Source organism: Podarcis cretensis (assembly GCF_951804945.1).
Source record: "Podarcis cretensis genome assembly, chromosome: 13".
Taxonomy (NCBI): Eukaryota; Metazoa; Chordata; class Lepidosauria; order Squamata; family Lacertidae; genus Podarcis; species Podarcis cretensis.
In genome coordinates this window covers 14,293,301-14,307,656 of record NC_137182.1, presented here as the reverse complement: position 1 = coordinate 14,307,656, position 14,356 = coordinate 14,293,301, and the positions used below count along the sequence as shown (strand labels likewise).

At 47.9% G+C, this 14,356-nt stretch overlaps 1 long non-coding RNA gene across 1 annotated transcript; it reads right to left on the bottom strand.

Moving 5' to 3' along the window:
* Positions 1 to 931: 931 nt before the first annotated feature.
* On the bottom strand, positions 932 to 12,678 carry LOC307201058. The gene is made up of 4 exons (XR_013832497.1): positions 11,679 to 12,678; positions 2,024 to 2,100; positions 1,247 to 1,302; positions 932 to 946 (listed from the first exon to the last, which is right to left on the bottom strand). It is a non-coding gene; the product is annotated as an uncharacterized lncRNA (long non-coding RNA).
* Positions 12,679 to 14,356: the final 1,678 nt, after the last annotated feature.

The following is a 14,356-nucleotide window of genomic DNA, read 5'->3' as shown; positions in this document are numbered from 1 at the left end:
AAGGGAGAACTCGACGCTAAGGGCTGCTTTGAGGGAAAAATCCCTGAACATGTGAATGGTCCTTCACAGACCGAATGCCAAGGACAGAACATGCCCTCAGACGCCCATCCAGCTCTCACACCCACCCCAGGAACTGAAAGCAGATCCCACTGTGGAGCTCACAAGAGGCGCCTTTTGGCAGGAACCATCAGATCACCAGGAGATGCAGCAGAAGAGCATCGCTGACTGCATGCTTTAAAAGAGGATGAGGCAACTGAACGGAGGAGGGGGCGGTCAAAGACTACTAGTCCTGATGGAGACAACAATGCTTCATAAAAGTGAGCAGAGGGCTCTTGGGCTCGAATCCTGCTTGTGGCTTTCCCAGTGGCATCTGGGTGGCCCCTGGGAGAAGAGGAGGCTGGACCAGGTGAGCCCTTGGCCTGATCCTGCAGGCCCCCCTCCTTCCCCTTGTCCCATTACCTCTGATGTGAGAGGCCTTTGTCTGGGCTCCAGTCCCTCCCAGGATGTGGGCAGCTCCCAGGCTGAGTCTTTCCCTCTCTGCAAAACAAATGGAGACCTCAGCCGGCTGCTGGCTCCCAGCCACGCTAGCCCCAGTCTGGGGCAGGAGGGTGGGGGACCTGGGAAGGGGGCATTTCCTCCTACCTGATCTTACCAGCTCTTCCCACTTAGCCTCTGTACGGGTGTCTCGGCTCTGTCCCAGCCGGCCTAGCTCAGAAGCAGCAGCCAAAGTCTCCTCTTTCTCAGAAATGAGCAGAGATGCTGTTTCCAGCATGAGAAGAAACTTTGGCTGCTGCTTCTGCACTAAACAGGGCCGAGACTGAGCCATGCCCACAGAAAAGGGGCAGTGGGGAAGAGGCACTAGGGATGGCAACCAGGAACCACAGGGATGTCCTCTGGTCCTTTATCTCGGGAGCTGGAGTTGGAGCCTCATCCCGGAGTCATGACTCTGGAAGAAGCAGGATATCGTATGGGCTCTCATGTGAATAGGCTCTCACTGTCAGCAGATTCCCCAGTTATCGCCCTGTCACACCATGCTGCTGTGCTAATTCGCAGGGCATAAAACCACTGACTTTTGTAATCTTCACAGTTGTACTCCGGTCAAGGACAATGGAACTTGTCCCCCAGTTCCTAAATCTGTCTTAATAGTGTAAGCCTTTTTCCCCAGAAATGCCCCCACAGCATGAACATGTACGCTCAACTGGTAGGGTGTTCTCCCCTCTTCATGCAAATTTTCCCTTCCTCTTACCTGTTCTATTTACATGGTGGTTTGGGCAGCAGCCACAGCAGTGCAGACAGGAGATCCTGCAAGAAAGAAGGTGTCCTTGAAGCAGGGGAGAACTCGACGCTAAGGGCTGCTTCGAGAGAGGAATCCCTGAACATGTGAATGGGCTGTCACAGACCGAACACCAGGGACAGAACGTCCCCTCAGATGCCCATCCAGCTGTCCCACCCACCCCAGGGACTTAAAGCAGATCCCACTGCGGAGCTCACTGTAGGCCCTTCTAGTGTGTTTCTTAAGGCCACCCTCCTCCCAGTGGTGGAGGAAGGGGGAGTGGGGAGGGCGCAGTCTGCCCCCAGGTGCCATCTCTGAGGGCGGGGTGACAAGAAGGTACTCCGCAGGGGCCTCATTCTGCAACCCCTAGGCATGGCAGCGCGAGCCACCCCCATTGCGCCGTCACAGCTGTGTGTGGAAGATCCCTGCCACCGCCACCACCGCTGCAGCTGCGAGTGGAGGATCTCTGCTGCCGCTGCTGCCACTGTGAGCACACGACCACTCCACTGCCGCTGCAGCCGTGATTGGAGGATCCTGCTGCCGTCTGTATGGCGCTTGAGCGGTTATGTCGGCAAACCGCCTGGTGCCATTACGTATGGTGCATGCGTGTGCTCCATACACAGTGGCGCCGTGCATCCACCGTATGTAGCGGTGCCACCCATGTGCCGCTGGGCAGTTTGCCCCGCCCCCGACACCAGGTGGCGGTTAGCCTTCCTTCGCCCCTGCCCCCTCCTTCCCCCATTCTATTACCTCTGAGGCAACAGTCCTTCATCTGGGCTCCAGTCCCTCCCAGGATGCAATGGCTTCCAGGCTGAATCTTTCCCACACTGCAAAACAAATGGAGACATAGAATCATAGAATCATAGAGTTGGAAGAGACCACAAGGGCCATCGAGTCCAACCCCCTGCCAAGCAGGAAACACCATCAGAGCACTCCTGACATATGGTTGTCAAGCCTCTGCTTAAAGACCTCCAAAGAAGGAGACTCCACCACACTCCTTGGCAGCAAATTCCACTGTCGAACAGCTCTTACTGTCAGGAAGTTCTTCCTAATGTTTAGGTGGAATCTTCTTTCTTGTAGTTTGGATCCATTGCTCCGTGTCCGCTTCTCTGGAGCAGCAGAAAACAACCTTTCTCCCTCTATGTGACATCCTTTTATATATTTGAACATGCTATCATATCACCCCTTAACCTCCTCTTCTCCAGGCTAAACATGCCCAGCTCCCTTAGCCGTTCCTCATAAGGCATCGTTTCCAGGCCTTTGACCATTTTGGTTGCCCTCCTCTGGACACGTTCCAGAACTGGACACAGTACTCCAGGTGAGGTCTGACCAGAGCAGAATACAGTGGCACTATTACTTCCCTTGATCTAGATGCAATACTATTGATGCAGCCCAGAATTGTATTAGCTTTTTTAGCTGCCGCGTCACACTGTTGGCTCATGTCAACATCAGCAGGCGTCTGGCTCCCAGCCACGCTAGCTCCGGTCTGGGGCAGGAGGCTGTGGGATCTGGGAAGGGGGCATTTCCTCCTACCTGATCCTACAAGCTTTCCCCACTTGGCCTTCTGTATGAGTGTCTCATCTCTGCCCCGTATTTACACAAACTATCAAATGTGGTGACAGTAATAATAATACAACAAAACAACAAAACCACAAATTGGCTTCTAAGTATAAAACCAAGTTAACTAGAATAATAGCTAGAATAGATATATAGACTTGTAACCATTCAAACAACAAACATACTAAGGTGCCATGTGCAAGACAAAGCCTGGAGATACTGTAAACATGGAGTGGATAAATGTACAACTCTATCTTAACAAGTTACATGTGCCGTAAACGTTATACAGACTGGATAAATGAACCGTTCAACAAGTAGCGTAAGTCCAATCACAAAACGGCAACCCCGTGCTGCCACAACGGTAAGGGTAGCACACTGGAGAATATGAAATCACGGGAAACCTGTAATATATCCGGAGAACAGGTCTCCTTTGGCTCACTTGAATTATTCTCACCAGGGTGGTGGCTTTGATTTGCCTTCCCGTGACTGATCCGTGCATACGGCTTTGTGTTTCCAACTCAAGACCCGTTGACGAATAGCTCATCCAGTTCAATCTTTGAAAAACAGCTTTGAAAAACTTTTTCATATTTCAGGAAAATGAAACCCAGGCAAGCTTGACCCCAGTCAAGCTTGCTAAAATTTATCATTTGCCTGATAATAAATGCTGGAAATGTAAAGAAACTGAAGGTACATTCTTTCACCTTTGGTGGACGTGTCCAAGGATCAAGGCTTTCTGGGAGATGATTTATAATGAAATGAAAAAGGTATTTAAATATACCTTCTTGAAGAAACCAGAGGCCTTTCTCCTGGGCATGGTCGGCCAATTGGTGCCAAAGAAGGATAGGACTTTCTTTATGTATGCTACAGCAGCAGCAAGAATTCTTATCGCAAAGCACTTGAAGACACAAGATCTACCCACCTTGGAAGAATGGCAGATGCAAGTAATGGACTACATGGAAATGGCAGAAATGACTGGCAGAATACGAGATCAAGGAGAAGAGCAGGTGGAAGAAGACTGGAAGAAGTTTAAAAACTACCTACAAAAACATTGTAAAATTTTTGAATGTTGAGGACATTGAAATGAAACGAAGGGGTTCTAGTGAACAAGATAAATAAGAGAATGAAAGAAGGGATAGATATTGGATGAAAAATTGAACAATATAATACAATATGTGAAAGAATTTTTAAAGGATAAAATTAATAAGAATGAACTTGCTAAATTAATTTTAAAGTGGAATACAAGAAAGGAAGGCGGGTGGAAGTCAGGAAAATAAGGTTATGAAGGATATGAATTTGAAAAGAGCTCTTTCTATTTTTTTATGTTAAATTTTCCTTAAGGTTTTTTTTTTTTTAGGTTTGTAATATTTTTCTTTTTCCTGTTTTCTGGCTGTGTTTTGATTGCTTGTTTTGTCATTTGAATGTTGGTATTTGTCAGTGTTTTGATGTTTATTGTTTAATTATAAATTTTCTTCTTTGTAAAACTTAATAAAATATTATTAAAAAAAGAAAAGAAAAACTTTTTCATATTTCAGTATGTTTGTTGTCTGAATGGTTATAAGTCTACTTCTATTCTAGCTATTATTCTAGTAAATTTGGTTTTATACTTATAAGCCAGTTTGTGGTGTTGTTGTTTTGTTGTATTTGCTGACCCGGCCAGCCTAGCTCAGAAGCAGCAGCCAAAGTCTTCTCTTTCTCAGAAATTAGCTGAGCAGCAGTCAATCAGAGGAAGCTTTGGCTGTTGCTTCTGCACCAAAGATCTGGCAGCCAAAGGCCGAGAAGGAGCCATGCCCACACAGAGAAGGGGTGCTGGAGAAGAGGCGTGAGGAGCAAGCTGTTTCTGCATGCCTTCCAACACTAAAATACAATAACCTATTAAACATTAAAAGCTTCCCTGATAACAAATGCTGGAAGTGTAAAGGAAATGAAGGAACATTCTTTCACCTCTGGTGGACGTGCCCTGGAGTGAAGGCCTTCTGGGAAATGATATATAATGAGTTGAAAAAGGTATTTAAGTATACTTTTCCTAAGAAACCAGAGGCCTTCCTCCTGGGTATTGTCGGCCAGAGGGTGTTAAAGAAGGACAGAACTTTTTTCCTGTATGCAACAACGGCAGCAAGGATACTCATCGCTAAGCATTGGAAAACCCAAGATCTACCCACACTGGAAGAATGGCAGATGCAACTGATAGACTATATGGAATTGGCAGAGATGACCGGCAGAATCCGAGACCTGGGAGAGGAGAGGGTTGAAGAAGACTGGAAGAAATTTAGGATTTATTTACAAAAACACTGTAATTTGGTTGAATGTTAAGAAGGATGCCAGATCATAAATAATTGAGCACCACTAAATTAGACGTAATCTGGATGACAAATGAGATTGAGGAAAATATAATTTTTTTGGAGAATTATCAGACTAAATTAAATGAATAAGACTTAAGAATGTAAATAAGTTGATAAATTGCTGGAAAAAGTTTTGCAATGATGCAAGTGGGAGCGGGAGACGCGAGGGAGTCCAAAGAAGTTTTGATAATATGTTATGATATATGTTATATTGTTTATTATTTCTGCATTTTTGTATTTAAAAAATCTCAATAAATATTTTTTTTTTTTTAATAAACATTAAAAGCTTACCTAAACAGGGCTGCCTTCAGATGTCTTCTAAAAGTTTGGTAGTTATTTTTCTCTTTGACATCTGGCGGGAGGGCATTCCACAGGGCAGGTGCCACTACGAAGAAGGCCTTCTGCCTGGTTCCCTGTAACTTGGCTTCTCGTAGTGAGGGATCCGCCAGAATGCCCTAGGCGCTGGACCTCAGTGTCCAGGCAGGTGGAGCTGGTAAACAGCTGCCCTGGACACAGAATTGACCTGTGCCTCCATGGACAGCTGCGAGTCCAGAATGACTCCCAGACTGTGCACCTGGTCCTTCAGGGGCACAGTTGCCCCATTCAGGACCAGGGAGTCTTCCACACCTGCCTGCCTCCTGTCCCCCCAAAACAGTACTTCTGTCTTGTCAGGATTCAACCTCAATCTGTTAGCCACCATCCCTTCTCCAACCGCCTCCAGACACACACACAGGACCTTCACCGCCTTCATTGGTTTCAATTTGAAAAAGAGGTAGAGCTGGGTGTCATCTGCATACTGATGAACACCCAGCCCAAACCCCCTGATGATCTCTCCCAGTGGCTGCATGTAGATGTTGAAAAGCATGGAGGAGAGGACAGAACCCTGAGGCATCCCACAAGTGAGAGCCCAGGGGTCTGAACACTCATCCCCCCCCACCACTTTCTGAACACGGCCCAGGAGGAAGGAGCGGAACCACTGTATGACAGTGCCCCCAGCTCCCAGCCCCTCTGGACGGTCCAGAATGCTTCTGAAAAGCACAAAAATAGCCCTTTTCCCTTATGGGGTATCCAAGAGCCCACACAGAGTCCTTACATCGGTTCCCTATTGGTAGGAGAAAATAACAGAGGCCAACCAGGGAATATTGAGAAGCAAAGCAGCTAGTAAGCTTGATCTTTATTGATCTATTGCAACAGGGTGCTCCCCTCACACGCAGGAAAGGAGGAGGACCCAGAAAAATGGTGTGCAAGGCCTTATAAAGACTTTTGAAATTGCCACCCTGTAGATCAAGACCACCCCCAGAAACATCATACATACATCACAGAAGGGGTGTAACCTAAGATACATCATATCTACATCACAGAAATTTAAATGTTGCTTTTCTCTTGTCCTTGTTTATCTCCTGTTCTGGCAGGTTACTTGATTGGATTTCCTGGGTAGCCTGGCCAGTCTTTTGTAATGATAAATACTTAGTTCCTGGGCCAGTCACAGGCTCACACCCTATTCAAACACAGACAGGATTTGTGATGGAAAAGACAATGGGGAGGCTTTTCCATTTTGACCTTGCAGAGAAAAGATTTGGTCAGTTTAGGAATTAAAATGGTTCTATGTGCTTGGTTGGTACACTTATAAACATTACCATATACAGTGGTACCTTGCAAGACGAAATTAATCCGTTCCGTGAGGCTCTTCGTATAGCGGTTTTTTCGTCTTGCGAAGCAAGCCCATTGACAGCTTAGCGGATTAGCGCTATTAGCGGTTTAGCGGCTTTTAGCGATCAGCTGTTAAGCGGCTTAGCGGCTTAGGAAAAGGGGGGGGGAGGGGAAAAAACCCGGAGGAACTCGCAAGACATTTTCGTCTTGCGAAGCAAGCCCATAGGGAAATTCGTTTTGCGAAGCGCCTCCAAAACGGAAAACCCTTTCGTCTAGCGGGTTTCCCATCTTGCGAGGCGTTCGTCTTGCGGGGCACCACTGTATCTAAGACCATAAAATTCCTATTACAAAGCCACAGGTAGGGAGAGTGTTCCTATGAACCCCAAAAGGTATTTCAGAATGACCCCTTCCTTCCCTCTGCCCCAGTACCTGAGGGTCCTCACGTCTCTCCAGGGATTTCACCAGAACAAAGGGGAAAGGCTCCCTCACTGCAAAGAAAATGGAGACATTAGTAGGCGCCTGGCTGCCAGCCATGCTAGCACCAGACTGGCACATTTTTGGCGGGGGGTGAACACACACAGGAAGGAAGCATTCCTATAATATGGGGCACTCAATTGGCATTTCCACCTACCTGAACTGTGAGCCTTTCCCCCCTTGTTCTGGCCTGCCTTACTCCTAAGGAGGATGCAATCTCTTGCTGGAAGCCACTGGTGGGGAGAGTGTTCCTATGGATCTCAAATGTTTCAGAAGGATGCCTTGCTTACAAAACAACACTTTGTGACATCAGCTTGGAAACAGGGGCCAGGCTGCTGGGCTGTCAGGCAGCTGCATTAAGAAAAATAAAATCAGGGGGGTCAAAGTGGGCTGGGATGAGGCCCCCGTGGGTCAGGCCAGAGGGTGCTGTTGGGGTGTGTGGTTGTGCCTCCCCTGGTTCTGCATCTTGCTCCCCCGCCCCTTCCTTTGGCTGCTTGATGGCAGAGTTGGAAGGGACGCCAAGGGTCATCTAGTCCAGTGTTTCCCAACCTTGGGCCTCCAGCTGTTTTTGAACTACAACTCCCATCATCCCTGACTAGCAAGACCAGTGGCAAGGGATGATGGGAATTGTAGTCCAAAAACAGCTGGAGGCACAAGGTTGGGAAACACTGATCTAGTCCAACTCCCGGCAATGCCAGGATCCTGCCCACAGCCAGCCCTGGCTGGGCTCCAAACTCCAACCATCTTCTTCCCAGCCAGATGCACTGACCCCTTGTGATTCTGCCTGGGCTGGAGAAAGGGGAGAGAGAAACGTTTTGCTCTCTCTCTCTCAGGACATGGATATGAGAGCCACACCATGCAGCCCTTTCAATACCTTCAAGGGCTGTGACAGGGAGGAGGGAGCAAGGTTTTGAACAAACATTCACAAACGTTTTATTGATAATAACCAGCCAAATAGTTTGAGGAGCTGTACCACTTTGTAACATGCAGAAAACAGCAGTCTCAGAGAAACCAAAGACTGGAACTGAGGGAGGGGGGTAGGTTTTGTGTGGGAGGGTGGGGGGAGGAAGGAGAAATGGGGGGGAAAAAAGGATGATGTGTTTTTGGATAATATGTTTTGTTTTAATTTTGAACAAAAAAACTTATATAAAAAAAGAACGTAATAGGGTTAGTAGTATTAGAATTACTATGTTAAGGAGGGAGGCAGGGGGAAAGGGAGAGTGTGGAAATCTGGTGGTGAGTGATGATTGGATGAGGATTTGAAAGGGAGTTTGAATGCGAGGCAGTTGAGAGGCAGTTGAGAGCAGTGGGTTCTGGAGGGGATGGTACTTGGTGGGGGACGTGAAGCAGAGCTGGGCATCTAACTACAGTGCTGCCTCGCAAGACGAAAAGAATCCGTTCCGCGAGGCTCTTCGCCTAGCGGTTTTTTCGTCTTGCGAAGCAAGCCCATTGACGGCTTAGCGGATTAGCGCTATTAGCGGCTTTTAGCGGCTTATCAGCTTAGCGGATAAGCAGATAAGCGGCTTAGCGGCTTAGACAAAGGGGGGGGGGAGGGAAAAAAACCCGCAGGAACTCGCAAGACATTTTCGTCTTGCGAAGCAAGCCCATAGGAAATTCGTTTTGCGAAGCACCTCCAAAACGGAAAACTCTTTCATCTAGCGAGTTTTCCGTCTTGCGAGGCGTTCGTCTTGCGGGGCACCACTGTATTCAGTTTAGGATCAGAGGTCTAGTCATGATTTTTGTAATAAAGCAGCATATAAGATTAATAATAATAATTATTATTTCTATTTATACCCCGCCCTCCCCAGCCAAGGCCGGGCTAAGGGCGGCTAACAAGCAATAATAAAAACAAGTTGAATGAATACAACTTAAAAACAAGATTAAAATACAACATTAAAATATTGAAACATTAAAATATTAAAATGCAGCCTCATCACAGGAGGAAAAAAGGAAAAAGAAAGAGGGGGAGGGCATCAAATTGGCTCCAAGCCAAAGGCCAGACGGAACAACTCTGTCTTGCAGAGAAAGAGAATTTGAGGCCATAAGCTCAGGTACACATGTCATCCAACAATCATTTAGTGAATCATCCATACAATCTCCTTTAGTGAGGGCGTAGTACCTAGGTTCTGTACCAAACATTGATATTTTTTGCTTTTTTCTAGGGAGGATGTGGGTGGGGAGAATTCTGGGATTCAACTCCACAGAAGTATTCCCAACCAGGGAGGACATTGGGCTCTAAAATGTCAATGGCGCCCTGTGCAATGCTAAAATTTGGCACCCCTCCCTCTTGTTCTTCAGCATGGTTTTGGCCCCCTCTGCAGCATGGCATCCAGTGTGAGCGCACTGGTCCTGCCATCCTAAAACTGCCCTGGCCCAACCTTGGGATGTGGTGTTGGCATGGGAGAGGATCACGCTCCGTGTCCTGCCCAGGGGGACCAAAGAGAAACCCTCCCCATAAAACTATACGGAAGATCTAAATCGGGCCTTCCTCCTCCAGCTGGCAAGAGGACTGGGAAACCCTTCCCCTGCACATTTTGGGTTTTATCATGGCACCGCTGCACTGCTGCTTGGCCAGAGCCTTTCCCAAACCATGGCCCTGCGAAGGAAGAAATATCTCAAAATCGTCGGGATAGACAGCCGCTCTAGGGCATTGGGCCCTGAGGATATTTTTTGTTCTTTTCTAGATTCATAGGTTTATGTTCTGGTTCTAATGATGTAATAGGGGTGGAGCTCTTTAAATATATGGGGCTGCCACATACTCCTTTTCTTTTTAAAAATAAAATAATAATTTCCCCTCGTTTTCAAAAGCACACGCATTGTCTCTTTCTTCTGGTTCTTCAGTTACATTTGTTGTGAGACACTGGTGTTATATGCAGTACAGGGTTGGGAAGAAAGGGGGGAGGTGGGAGAGGGGCTGGGGTGGCAAAGCTTAAGTTATTTTATTTCGTGTATGCTTGGGGCTATTATATCAGCGTCACTTGGGGAGGTTCTTGTTCTATTTTCTTGTTATCTGAGAGAGGTTGGGGTGGCCTAGAGTGTTTGGGAAGCAAAGGGTTGGGAAGAGAAGGGGGAGAGGGGCTGGGATGGCAAAGCTTACATTCTTCTATATAGTGTTTGCTTGGGGTTTTTGTGCCAGCGTAACTTGGGGGGGGGTCCTCTTTTTATTTGCTTGCTATGTTTCCTTGGTGGTGAGAGAGGTTGGGGTGGCCTAGAGTGGGGCTGATCGTCTTTGGCTGGCTGCAGTGGGATTTGTGAGCGGGTGGGTGGGGGGTTGTCAGGTTAAGTCAGCCATATTGAATCGCATGCTGTCGGTGGGTTATGAGTGCTTTCTAGTGTGAGTGGGCATTGTTATCTTGGAAGGTGCTCAGTAGGACCAGTTCTGGGGTGACTTCTAGTACCTGTTTAGTGATTTTGCTTATTTCTGATATGACTGCACACACTCCTTTTCTGACTGGGTCCTCGATTACTTGGTTTGGTGGGATCTGCTGGTTCAGACACAGCATATGTCTGAGAAGGCCCCACGAGGTGATTATAGGACGGAGGTGCGAGGAAAAAACTGTTGTGACATTGATTTTTTTGGCAAATTGGAAGGGCTGTGGTGGGATCCAGCACCGGCAACCTGGAGCCCCACTGACCACTTAACTCTTCTCCATCAGCTCGGGAGGTTTTTCTGGGACATTTGCGGTTGATAATAGCATCCTTTATCATTTGAGCATCTTTATCAAGATGCGAACAGATCTGCCTGCCTTTGAATTAAGAATTAAGAAATATAAAATCAGGGGGGTCAAAGTGTGCTGGGATGCGGCCACCGTGGGTCAGGCCAGAGGGTGCCGTTGGGGTGTGTGGTTGTGCCTCCCCTGGTTCTGCGTCTCTCTCCTCTGCCCGTTCCTTTAGCTGCTTGACAGAATCATAGTAGGGTAGAGTTGGAAGGGATCCCAAAGGTCATCTAATCCAGCCGCCAGAAATGAAAGGATCCTGCCAACAGCCAAGCTTTGTTGGGCTCCAAACTCCAGCCTTCTGGTTACCATTGTATATGCATGTTTGAGCATGCTAACAGATTTGCCTGCCTTTGATCAGTTGTGCTTCAAGGGAAGCACACCAGTCCTCTGATTCCTTAATATTTTCCAGCCCAGATAGATGCTAACCAAAGGAGCTCACAATAGTCATCTCCTTGCAGGAACAGGCATAGGAGACTTAGATGCACCACAAGAGAGTCTTGGATGGGGTGGCTTTCAAAGAGGGCTAGACAATTGCATGGAAGAGAGGCCTATCCAAGGCAACTAGTTGTGTTGGAGGGAGCAATGCTTCTGAAAAGCACTTGCTGGAAGCCACAGGCTCCCCAAACGTGTTTCACAAAGACCCCTTCCTTCCCTCTGCCCCAGTACCTGAGGGTCCTCACGTCTCTCCAGGGATTTGGCCGGAACGAAGTAAACGTTGGGGAAAGGCTCGCTCCATGCAAAGAAAATGGAGACATCAGGAGGCGCCTGTCTCCCAGCCATGCTAGCTCCAGTCTGGCGCATGAGGGTGGGGGACACGGAAAGGACACATTCCTATAATATCAGGCAGTCAAGTGGCATTTCCACCTACCTGAACTGTGAGCCTTTCCCCCCTTGTTCTGGCCTGCCTCTCTCCTAAGGAGGATGCAATCTCTTGCTGGAAGCCACTGGTGGGGAGAGTGTTCCTACGACTCCCAAACGGTGTTTCGGAAGGCCCCCTTCCTTCCCTCTGCCCCAGCCATTCTCGCTCCAATCTGGGGCCTGATGGTGGGGTGACGACATGGGAAGGCTACACCTGCTTGCTCCTCTCAGATATACATGAGCCAATCCGATTTGAGGGGAATCCGTTCTTGTCCTCCAAGTGGGATAACCAGTTTGGCCATGTTAGTGCTTCAGCATGAGCAAAGCCCATCTCCCAGGCTTTCCCCTTGAAGGCAAGGCACAATCCTGGGACACTCGATGACTGCCTGGTTCCCATTTCCTTCCCCAACTCTAGGACCTGGCACCTGAGCCGATCCTACCTTCCTGGTACCTCTTCATGACTGAGTTCCTAGGTCTGGAGGGATCTCTGCTATTGGAAGCTACTTGGCAAGTCTCTCGCCATCAGCTGACAGGCATCCTTCCTGCAGGGCAATATAATGCTTGCTTGCAAACCTGCACATTCACAACTGAAAATATAATCTGGGGACCACAGCTGAGGACCTGCCAAGCCACCAACAGCTGTGGACCAGTCAAGTCAGGTAGCCCAGCCACATGCACCCGTGACGGGTGACGCTGACAACAATAATGTTATTTCTATGCCACTCCTCTCCTCTGGGGCTTGGAGCTCCTCTTAACTTCAGAATTCCTCCATGTCATCATTGCTGATAGTACCATAAGTCTCTCACCATCATCTGACAGACATCCCTTTTGCAGGGCATTATAGGGCTTGCTTGCAAAGCGGCTCTTTGTGACATCAGCTGGCAAACAGGGGCCAGGCTGCTTGCTTTTTCAGGCAGCTGAATTAAGAAATATATAATCAGGGGGGTCAAAGTGTGCTGGGATGCGGCCCCCGTGGGCCAGGCCAGAGGGTGCTGTTGGGGGTGTGTGGTTGTGCCTCCCCTGGTTCTGCGTCTCGCTCCTCTGCCCGTTCCTTTAGCTGCTTGACAGGATCCCAAAGGTCATCTAGTCCAACCACTAATCCGCTGCCACCAACCAGGTTCTCCCTGGTAAAATCACTTCAGTCTCAGTCAGCTTTTCAATTAATAAAGAAGAATGTATTTTATTTCAGACATAAAACAAAACTTTTACAGCATTCCAAATGGTGTTCCTCTTTACTTTCGTAATCTGATGTTCCTCTCTCTATCTCTGCTACCTCCCCACACTCAAGGACAAACTGCCCTGTCTCTATTACCAACTGCCTTTCCCAGCCAGCCAACCCATGAAACCAACCAACTGCCCACCAACAACTCCCAACGAACTCCCCCCAGAACTAGTTTTATAGACCCGCTGACTCCACCCCCCTGGGTCCTGTCTGTGCAACCTATTTAGCTATTTCCCCTCCAGCACTCTCTCATATATGTTAAAGTCACATACCTCCCCCCTTAAGAAGTTTCGATTCAGGAGGGTTAACTTCTTAAAATTACACTCCTGATCAAACAGTTTTGTATGTGGTTTTATATATATATATATATATATATATATATATATATATATATACATACATAAACAAGTAAATTGTTGATTGTCTTTGTCCATCCTTCACTCTCTGGTTTTCGTGATAAGGCATCTGCCACAATGTTCAAGGATCCTTTCACACTTTTGATGGTAAAAGTGAAGTCTTGTAGTAGTAAGGCGCACCGCAGCAACTTACTATTACTCTTCATCGATCGCAGCCATATCAACGGTGAGTGGTCTGTACATAACACAAAGCCTCGTCCCCAGAGGTACAGCTTCGATCTTTGAAGGGCCCACACAATTGCCAAGCATTCTTTCTCAACCGTCGAGAGGTGCTTTTCTCTAAGCAGTAACTTCTTGCTGATGTAGGCGATTGGAAGCAGGTCTCCCCCCCCCCCCCGAAATGAAAGGATCCTGCCAACAGCTGGGCTCCAAACTCCCACCTTCTGGTTACCATTGTATATGCATGTTTGAGCATGCTAACAGATCTGCCCCAGTACCTGAGGGTCATCACGTTTCTCTAGGGATTTCGCCAGAATGAAGTAAACGTTGGGGAAAGGCTCGCTCCATGCAAAGAAAATGGAGACATCAGCAGACGCCTGTCTCCCAGCCATGCTAGCACCAGTCTGGCGCATGAGGGTGGGGGACACGGAAAGGACACATTCCTATAATGTCGGGCAGTCAAGTGGCATTTCCACCTACCTGAACTGTGAGCCTTTCCCCCTTGTTCTGGCCTGCCTCACTCCTAAGGAAGATGCAATCTCTTGCTGGAAGCCACTGGTGGGGAGAGTGTTCAGGTGGACCAAAGAGAAACCCTCCCCATAAAACTATAGGAAGATCTAAATCAGGCCTTCCTCCTCCAGATGGCGGGAGCACTGGGAAACCCTTCCCCTGCACATTTTGGGTTTTAT